Source organism: Vespula vulgaris, chromosome 25 (genome assembly GCF_905475345.1).
Source record: "Vespula vulgaris chromosome 25, iyVesVulg1.1, whole genome shotgun sequence".
Lineage (NCBI taxonomy): Eukaryota > Metazoa > Arthropoda > Insecta > Hymenoptera > Vespidae > Vespula > Vespula vulgaris.
Window position 1 is genome coordinate 1,058,377 of NC_066610.1, and position 11,092 is coordinate 1,069,468.

At 29.7% G+C, this 11,092-nt stretch overlaps 2 long non-coding RNA genes across 2 annotated transcripts; both read right to left on the reverse strand.

Moving 5' to 3' along the window:
* Positions 1–756: 756 nt before the first annotated feature.
* Positions 757–1,264, reverse strand: LOC127072319 (uncharacterized). Its single transcript, XR_007785346.1, has 3 exons — positions 1,163–1,264; positions 949–1,074; positions 757–847 (listed from the first exon to the last, which is right to left on the reverse strand). It is a non-coding gene; the product is annotated as an uncharacterized LOC127072319 (long non-coding RNA).
* Positions 1,265–1,527: 263 nt separating this feature from the next.
* On the reverse strand, positions 1,528–2,181 carry LOC127072447 (uncharacterized). The gene is made up of 3 exons (XR_007785435.1): positions 1,961–2,181; positions 1,707–1,826; positions 1,528–1,612 (listed from the first exon to the last, which is right to left on the reverse strand). It is a non-coding gene; the product is annotated as an uncharacterized LOC127072447 (long non-coding RNA).
* Positions 2,182–11,092: the final 8,911 nt, after the last annotated feature.

Sequence of the window (11,092 nt, forward strand, 5' to 3'; positions counted from 1 at the left end):
AATTAGAAAGTATTTTACCGTTGCAAAAAGGTCGTGGGATACAACTATAGCACCCTTCAGGGATATACTGCACACCCTCATGCTGTTCATTATCAAAGAGAGCAACAATTTTTGCGTTCTCAATGATAACGAATAAAACGGAATTTGACAGCTGCAAAAAATTAATATCTCTCATATAATAAACATCTAAACATATTTGGTACTGTTGATCCGTCTGATAATTGAAAATAATTTCTGATTGGCCCTTAAGATCGTGCAGTCTCAACGAATGTGTAAAATGTCAGACTTATCTTTTTCACCAAATGAAAGATAAAAATTCTAGATTACGTTCAATTCGCTGTCTGCAGGTTTTTCGAGTGCACATGTTGCGTTCGAATCTGTTCGAAAAGAAAATCAAATTTGTGTTAGCCACATTTAATGTTCTAATGGGCCATAGAAAATGAGATATGTATATATTCGTTATAAAATCGAAACTGCACGAAATTATTGTACCTCGCTTCGCGATATAGAAATACTTACAATCGTAGAAAAACGTTAACGTTGTGATCAATTAATTTTTGTGCAAGATAACTATAGACATATATTACGAACAATGAACCCACAATGTATAGAATTCTGGCAATTGCTTCGGTCGCGTTAAAGTTAAAAGAAAGTACCTGAAACAACTAAAATTATCTATTTTTTGACAATTCTCGATACTATCTATATAATAGAAAATAAAATTTTTTTTTCTCAGTGCATATATATATTACTTACGTAAAAATAATCTACCAGAATAACTATAAACGCCAAAAGTTCTTCCAAAAGGTGAATTGCTTCGTAAAACGATTTCAATAATTGGACAAATCTTGAAGGGAATTAGAAAAAAAAATATAGAACGATTAATATTTCGTAATTGCCAAATTGCTTGAGAGATAAATTTGGAAGTTCGTAAAATCAGATACAAACTCAATCGCCTTATTATAGAATTCTATGATACCGATTATCCATTCTCTTTCCTCGGCTAATTCATCGTTAGTATTGGCATAATAGAAATTCTGTGGAGGTTTTTTAAATCTTTCGTTTACTTTCCACCTAAGATGTCAGTGATAAATCATCGAATATATTATACAAAGGATGTTACATTCAAAAATATTTATAACCTCATAAATAATTTACTTACTCCATGATAAGGAAAAGTGCACAAGCATGTTGTATAACCGCTATAAACATTGAATAGTTAGCAATACCTACGGTAGAACAGATTATTATAATTACATATTCGATGATAAGAATGAAATAGTATTTCATTTGATTTTTCATGAAATTCTCAAGCCGAAATGGTAGTATTAATTCCGTCGGACTCATAGTACCGAAAATATATTGAAAAATACATAATACGGATGGAAATATGAAAAATACATCATATAGGTAAAAGGAGACTGTAAGAGTAAAAATTTATAAGTTAATGTCTAGAACATATTTTTATAATCCGTATATATAATTCTTACTTGCTTGCGATTATAATTGTACAACGCCTGCTAACCTCGGCATATTTCTTTAATATCTCTAATTCTGGTTTGTTTTCTAAGATTTCCCAATCACATTTTATACGATAACGAATTTTCCTCATCTGAAATATATACACAGACGTATTAAATTAATTATTATAAAGGAATGAGTCATTTGGAAAAAATGAAGATAATATTTTATCACGCAGTACGGACAATTCCATCATTGTACAACAGATTGTAATAGCAGAATCCGAAGCATAAAGTGGGCAACGTTGTTTCCAATAATTTTGTGATCGAAATAAAATTTCTTTCTGAAGTAAACAGATAATAAACCTACAGAGATAAATACTTCGCATTATTTATACTTATTAAACAATATATCAAAGTGCAGAATCCATTCGTGGTATAATTTATTAAATTTAAAATTTTTATGAATCAAATGAACAATAACGAATTATACGACTTACCTGTACGAATGATCCAACGGCTAGCATAAAATTAATGAAAGAAATGTAAATCATTTTCTTAAAAGATGTATGACTCTGCCATAATCCAATCAGACGAAAAAATCGACGATTGTAAGAGTAATACTCGTTATCGATAGAGTCTTCCCCCTTCGAAAGCATACTGCTATTTGTTGTGACTTCCCAACATCGATTTATTTCAACCCTACGCAGACGTACCTTCATTAACTATTCCAATCATCCCTCTTCTAGTGACCATTTAATAATTCAGTCCCATCTTACGCCTAGACATTTTCTTGAAATAAAGAATAGAAATTTCCCGTAAAATGTATATATAAAGTTCTTATGGCTTTTTCCTTTTTATCGAACAATATCATGCAATTTGACACGTGCATCTCTTCCCAGTTATTATTTCATTTTCTGACCCCATCACTGCATTATAAAGCACTCCAACCCTTCTCCAGCAAACGCATGCGCGTTGCGATCCCACCCCTTCGTACCGCTTCGTTCTCCCGCAGTTCACTTTCGTCGCTCGAACATAACGGGCGTATATCGTACGTCAGCGAAAATATTTAAGTACTTGACGTTTCAGTGTTATAGTCCTGTCATTCTAACGTTAACAAGTCGATAACAAACTTTCGTTCATCGTTGATATGTATCCAAAGTAGTCTTCGATTTTTCATACAAACAATTTACTGGGTGAGTCTGTAACTTTAACCAGTTCGGTATTATTTTCAGTTTTATCGTGAATTTGTTGATTATATTATTTCCTACTATTTCTATTTTCTTTTTTAATTATTTCAATTATTTCATTCTAAAATAGCTGTATCACAATTAACTTAAATGATTCTTGGCGAATATGTTTCATGTATTATAATCATATTTATGAGGAATACAAGTAATCATAATTATTGGGTTTAGATTATCTTTTATGCATAATATATGTACGTCAATTAGTGATTCCATGTCAGTAATTTTCTCAACGATTCATTTTGAACAGGGTCAGTCAGTTACAGCAACATGGTTCAATTTTTCGTTTTACTGTGATAATGTTTCTTATTTTCGGGACAATAGTTATATTATTTCAAGGGTAGTGGAGAATACTTTAAAGTATACTTTCCTAAGAGCATATCTTTTTGTCTTTTTTTTTTTCATGAGATTTCATAATCTTCCATTATCCATTTTCTTTTTATTTTTTCCATTTTTTCTGAATAACATATATGACATCATTAGAATTTTAACAAACTGGAAAAGGAATAATCTTCAAATATCCACAATAGGTATAGTATTCCAAGTGTAATGGAGACTAGTTCAAAGAATACTTTCCTAAAAGTATATCTTTTCCTTTTTTTTGTCAGATTTCATAATCTTCCATTATTCATTTTCTTTTTATTTTTTCGATTTTTTCTAAAAACTAGATATATAAAATCATTAGAATTTTAACAATCGAAGATGAAAAATAATTGTCAATTGTTGATTTTTCTTACTATTCGGACATACGAAACTGCAGAGTGAATCACCACATATAGCACAGAGTTTTTCATCAATATTATGAAACGTATGTTTTCAATGAATGTCGATAAACAGCAAATATTCAGGATATTACATTATACTACGAAATAGTTGTATTACATATAAATTTTACGGCAATAGATAATTACAAAAACATTTACTTAGTTATTTAAGAATCACCTAAAGTATGTTATTCGAAAGAAATATTAAATCAGACAAATTGGAACGTAATACTATTATTATTAAAAAATTAAGAAAAATCATTTATTTATATTATTACTATGTGGAAAAAAATACGAATAATGATACTTTATTTCTATGAGACTGTATATAACAATCACTAACATGACATTTTTAAATATGAAATTCATTGCAAACTATACAATACCATAGCGAAAGAGAACGCCTTACGCATGAACTAGAAAGAAAAATTTCTATCAGTATATGTTGTTGAGTCGATGTCATAGTTATATAATTAGAAAGTATTTTACCGTTGCAAAAAGGTCATGGGATACAACTATAGCACCCTTCAGGGATATACTGCACACCTTCATGCTGTTCATTATCAAAGAGAGCAACAATTTTTGCGTTCTCAATGATAACGAATAAAACGGAATTTGACAGCTGCAAAAAATTAAAATCTCTCATGTAATAAACATCTAAACATATTTGGTACTGTTAATCCGTCTGATAATTGAAAATTATTTCTGATTGGCCCTTAAGATCGTGCAGTCTCAACGAATGTGTAAAATGTCAGACTTATCTTTTTCACCAAATGAAAGATAAAAATTCCAGATTACGTTCAATTCGCTGTCTGCAGGTTTTTCGAGTGCACATGTTGCGTTAGAATCTGTTCGAAAAGAAAATCAAATTTGTGTTAGCCACATCTAATGTTCTAATGGGCCATAGAAAATGAGATATGTATATATTCGTTATAAAATCGAAACTGCACGAAATTATTGTAGCTCGCTTCACGATATAGAAATACTTACAATCGTAGAAAAACGTTAACGTTGTGATCAATTAATTTTTGTGCAAGGTAACTGTAGACATATATTACGAACAGTGAACCCACAATGTATAGAATTTTTGCAATTGCTTCGGTCGCGTTAAAGTTAAAAGTAAGTACCTGAAACAACTAAAATTATCTATTTTTTTGACAATTCTCGATACTATCTATATAATAGAAAACAAAATTTTTTTTTCTCAGTACACGTATATATTACTTACGTAAAAATAATCTACCAGAATAAATATAAACGCCAAAAATTCTTCCAAAAGATGAATTGCTTCGTAAAACGATTTCAATAAATGGACAAACCTTGAAGGAAATTAGCAAAAAAAAAATATAGAACGATAAATATTTCGTAATTGCCAAATTGTATGAGAGATAAATTTATAAGTTCGTAAAATCAGATACAAACTCAATCGCATTATTATATAATTCTATGATACCGATTATCCATTCTTTTTCCTCGGCTAATTCATCGTTAGAACTGGCATAATAGAAATTTTGTGGAGGTTTTTTAAATCTTTCGTTTACTTTCCACCTAAGATAAGTCAATGATAAATCTTCAAATACATTATACTAAGGATGCTTCTCTTCAAAAATATTTACATCCTCATTAATAGTTTACTTACTCCATGATAAGAAAAAGTGCACAAGCGTGTTGTATAACCGCTATAAACATTGAATAGTTAGCAATCCCTACGGTACAAATGATTATTATAATTACATATTCGGTAAAAAGAGCGAAATAGTACTTCATTTGATTTTTCATGAAATATTCAACATGAAATGGTAATATTAATTCCGTAGTACTCATAGTACCGAAAATATATTGAAAAATACATAATACGGATGGAAATATCAAGAATGCGACATATAGGTAAAAGGAGACTGTAAGAGTAAAAATTTATAAATTAATGACTACAACACATTTTTATAATCCGCATATATAATTTTTACTTACTTGCGATTATAATTGTACAACGTCTGCTAACATCGGCATATTTCTTTAATATCTCCAATTCTGGTTTGTTTTGTAGAACTTGCCAATCGCATTTGATACGATAACGAATTTTCTTCATCTGAAATTTATACGCAGACGTATTAAATTAATTATTATAAAGGCATGAGTCATTTGATGAAAAAAATGAAGATAATATTTTATCAGGCAGTACGGACAATTCCATCATTTAACAACAGATTGTAATAGCAGAATCCGAAGCATAAAGTAGGTAACGTCGTTTCCAATAATTTGGTGATCGATATTAATTTTCTTTCTGAAGTAAAGAGATAATAAACCTACAGAGATAAATACTTCGCATTATTTATACTTATTAAACAATATATCAAAGTGCAGAATCCATTCATGGCATTATTTATTAAATTAAACATTTTTTTTAATCAAACGAACAACAGCAAATTCTAGGACGCTTACCTGTACGAATGATCCCACGGCTAGCATAAAATTAATGAAAGAAATGTAAATCATTTTCTTAAAAGATGTATGACTCTGCCATAATCCAATCAGACGAAAAAATCGACGATTGTAAGAGTAATACTCGTTATCGATAGAGTCTTCCCCCTTCGAAAGCATACTGCTATTTGTTGTGACTTCCCAACATCGATTTATTTCAACCCTACGCAGACGTACCTTCATTAACTATTCCAATCATCCCTCTTCTAGTGACCATTTAATAATTCAGTCCCATCTTACGCCTAGAAATTTTCTTGAAATAGAGAATAGAAATTTCCCGTAAAATGTACATATAAAGTTCTTATGGCTTTTTCCTTTTTATCGAACAATATCATGCAATTTGACACGTGCATCTCTTCCCAGTTATTATTTCATTTTCTTACCCCATCACTGCATTATGAAGCACTCCAACCCTTCTCCAGCAAACGCATGCGCGTTGCGATCCCACCCCTTCGGACCGCTTCATTCTCCCGCAGTTCACTTTCGTCGCTCGAACATAACAGGCGTATATCGTACGTCAGCGAAAATATTTAAGTACTTGACTTTTCAGTGTTATAGTCCTGTCATTCTAACGTTAACAAGTCGATAACAAACTTTCGTTCATCGTTGATATGTATCTAAAGTAGTCTTCGATTTTTCATACAAACAATTTACTGGGTGAGTCTGTAACTTTAACCAGTTCGATATTATTTTTAGTTTTATCGTGAATATGTTGATTATAACAGTTCCTACTGTTTCTATTTTCTTCTTTAATTATTTCAATTATTTCATTCTAGAATAATTATATCACAGCAAACTGAAATAGTTCTTCGCAAGAATATTTCATTTATGTTAATCATATTTATGAAGATTACAAGTAATCATAATTATTGCTCATAGATAATTTCTATTACATAAAATATATGTTCGACAAATGGTTCCATGTTAATAGTTGTCTTAAGGAATATTTATTTTGAACAAGATCAATCAGTTACAGCAAGCTGGGACAATTTTGTGTTTTATGATGATAATGTTCGGTAAAATGGATTTATTATTTCAAAAGTAGAGGAGAATAGAATAAAGAATACTTTCTTAAGAGCATATCTTTCTCTCTTTTTCTTCACTGGATTGTTTTCTTCACATGGTTATCGTTTATTCTGCTTTTTAAATTATTTTTTTGGTTTTTTTCTAAACAGAATATATATAAAATCATTAGAATTTTGACAAACTGAGATAAAAAATAATTATCAAATATCTATGTCAATGGATAACTGATCAATTTCCTCGTTCATTCGGACAAATGAATTTATAGAGTGAATCACTTCTAACGGGAAAGTGTTCTTTATAAATATTATGAACCGCATATTGTTCGATGAACATCGATAAATTTCTAAATTTTTAAGATATTATATTATGCAACGAAATAGTGATATTCCAGCAATATTGAATTATTTAGTTATTTAGTGATCACCTGAGTTTTGTTACTCCTATGAAATGTTAAATAGACAGATAGAAATGTAGTATTATCATTAAAAACATTAAGAAAAATCATTTATTTATATTAATACTATTTGGAAAAAAAAATGGATTATAATACTCTATATCTATAAGATTGTATATAACCATCACTAATATGACATTTTTAATATGAAATTTATTGCAAACTATACAATACCATAGCGAAAGAGAATGCCTTACGCATGAACTAGAAAGAAAAATTTCTATTAGTATATGTTGTTGAGTCGATGTCATAGTTATATAATTAGAAAGTATTTTACCATTGCAAAAAGGTCGTGGGATACAACTATAGCACCCTTCAGGGATATACTGCACACCCTCATGCTGCTCATTAGCAAACAGAGTAACAATTTTTGCGTTCTCAAAGATAACAAATAAAACGGAATTTGGCAGCTGCAAAAAATTAAAATCTCTCATATAATAAACATCTAAACATATTTGGTACTGTTGATCCGTCTGACAATTGAAAATAATTTCTGATTGGCCCTTAAGTTCGTGCAGTCTCGACGAATGTGTAAAAAGTCAGACTTATCTTTTTCACCAAATGAAAGATAAAAATTCCAGATTACGTTCAATTCGCTGTCTGCAGGTTTTTCGAGTGCACATGTTGCGTTCGAATCTGTTCGAAAAGAAAATCAAATTTGTGTTAGCCACATCTAATGTTCTAATGGGCCATAGAAAATGAGACATGTATATATTCGTTATAAAATCGAAACTGCACGAAATTATTGGTCCTCGCTTCGCAATATAGAAATACCTACAATTTTAGAAATACGTTGGCGTTGTGGTCAATTAATTTCTGTGCAAGAAAACTGTAAACATATATTACGAACAATGAACCAATAACGTACAGGAGCTTTCCAATTGCTTCCGTCAAGTTAAACGTGAGAAAAAGTATCTGAAATAACTAGAAACAAATTTTTTTGAATTTTCCTATACGAGGTATATAACTGAATGTTAAATTCTATTTTCAATGTATGAATATATATTACTTACGTAAAAATAATCTACTAGGATAAACGTAAACGCCAATAGTTCTTCGAATAGATGAATTGCTTCGTAAAACGATTTCAATAAATGGACAAACCTTGGAAAGAGTAAAAAAAGATATATTGAACGATTAATATTTCGTAAGTATAAAATTGTATGTATAATAGTCTGATCAGTTTATAAAATCAGATACAAACTCAATCGCGTTATTATAGTATTCTATGATACCGATTATCCATTCTTTTTCCTCAGCTAATTCATCGTCAGTATTGGCATAATAGAAATTTTGTGGAGGTTTTCTAAATCTTTCGTTTACCCTCCATCTAAGATAAATCAATGATAAATAGTGAAATATTATATTAAAGATATTTTCGTTTTATTTAAAATTAAGATCTGCGAAATATTTAGATCGTAATTAGTGATTTACTTACTCGACGATGTAAAACAATGCACAAGCATGTTGTATAACAGCTATGAACATTGAATAGTTAGCAATCCCTACCGTGCAAACAATTATTATAATTATATATTCGAAAAGAGCGAAATAACATGGTTCTTGGTTTTTCATGTAATGATTATGATGAATTGGTAAAATGAATTCAGTTTTGTTTATTATACCAAATGTGTATTGAAAGTAATGGAAAAATGAAGGAAAAATCAAAAAGGATATATAAAGATAAAAGCAGACTGTAATAATAAAAGCGTTAATTAATAAAAGTAATAAATTTATATATCAAACATATATAGTTATGTTATATTATTTACCCGCGATTATAATTGTACAATGTCTGCTTACATTGGCATATTTTTTCAATATTATTAATTCCGGTTTATTGGACAGATCGTTCCAATCGCATTTGATATGATAAAGTATTTTCTTCATCTGCAATACTTTTTAAATTCATTATTTGTAATACAAGAGCTTATAGAAAAAAAGAAAGGGAAAATAATTTTTTACAAACTACGGACATTTGTAGCATTCCACAACAGATTCAAGTAACACGCTCCGAAACATAAAGTTGGCAAGATAGTTTCCAATAATTTGGTTATCAAAATTAATTTTTTTTCTAGCGTGAGAAGAGCGTAAATCTAAACACACATGAATCACAATATTATTTACGCTTAATGAACTATACGTCAAAATTTTCGATTACGCACTTTATAATTTATATAAAATTTTTATCAAAATTTGTATCAACAAGCTGAACATTAACCGAGTCAATGCAATTTACCTGTTCAAATGTTTCGATGAAAAATAAAAGATTGATAAAACAAACGTAAATGAATTGTTTACACGATGTCTGATGTTGCCATAATCCGAGGAGTCTAAAGAATAATCGATTGTAAGCGTAATATTCATTGTCGATATAGTCTTCCTCTGTCAAAAGCATACTGCTGTCTGTTGTGATATTCAAACATCGATCGGCTTCAAAATAATTTAACCACTATAACAATTCCAATTACTCCTCATCCAGTGACCACTTAATAATTCAATTCGATCTTATGCCTAGAAATTTTTTTCAAATGGAAAATAGAAATTTCTCGTAAATGTATATAAAGTTTTTATAGATTTTTCTCCTTCACCGAACAATACCATATAATTTGACATATGTTCTCTTCCCACCTATCATTTCATTTTCTTACCCCATCGGTGCATTACAAAGTACTTCAACCCTTCCCTTGCAAACGCATGCGCGTTGCGATCCCACCCCTTCGGACCGCTACCTTCTGTCGCAGTTGTCTTTCGTCACTTGTACGCAGCAGACGTATGTTGTACATTATCGAAAAAAGTTCAAGTACTTGATATGTTAACGTTATAGTCTTTTCATTCGAACGTTAACAAGTTGTGAAAGGATGTTCTTTCAACGTTGATATCAATCTAAAGCAATCTTCGATTTTTCATACAAACAAATGTACTGGGTGAGTCACTCGAATCAGTCCATTGTCATTTTTGATTTTATCGTAAAATTTCAGACAAGTATACTTATTATCTTAATTTTCTATTAGTTAATTGAATTATCTCGTTCTAAAATAGCTATGTCATAAGAAAAGAGAAATGATTTTTCTCAAGAATTTTTCATGTATGAAAATCATATTTTATTAAAATACAAAATATTACATTTGTCTGGCATAGATTATTAGCGTGATTCATTATATGCATATATATACACATGTGTGTGGCTGTGTGTATATATTATATGTATGTGACATATGTGTTGTGTGCGTGTGTATGTATTATATGTGTGTGAATATATATATACATATACATACATAGACTAACATATGCTCTACCCCAGTCGATATATTGGTGAGACATATAGGTTGCAATAAATAGATTATCAATAAAATTTATCAAAACACATTTTCGGTACTCCGATGCAAACTGCATTTAATAATTTTTCGACATTCCCAATTTTTTGAATTACGAAGATTGACAAAGTTTTTTTAAAACGTTAGGACTTCATTGCTTTTTGCATATTTTTATAATATTTTCAATCAAAGTTATTTCTGGGTTATAATTTAATATATGTTATTAATCTTATTATTATATTCAGTTCCTAGTCGTCAATTATTTTCTCCAACTAATTTTCCTTTAAGTCAAATTATTTATTCGATAATGAATTATCAATAAACATTTCCAAATGTTTGGTAT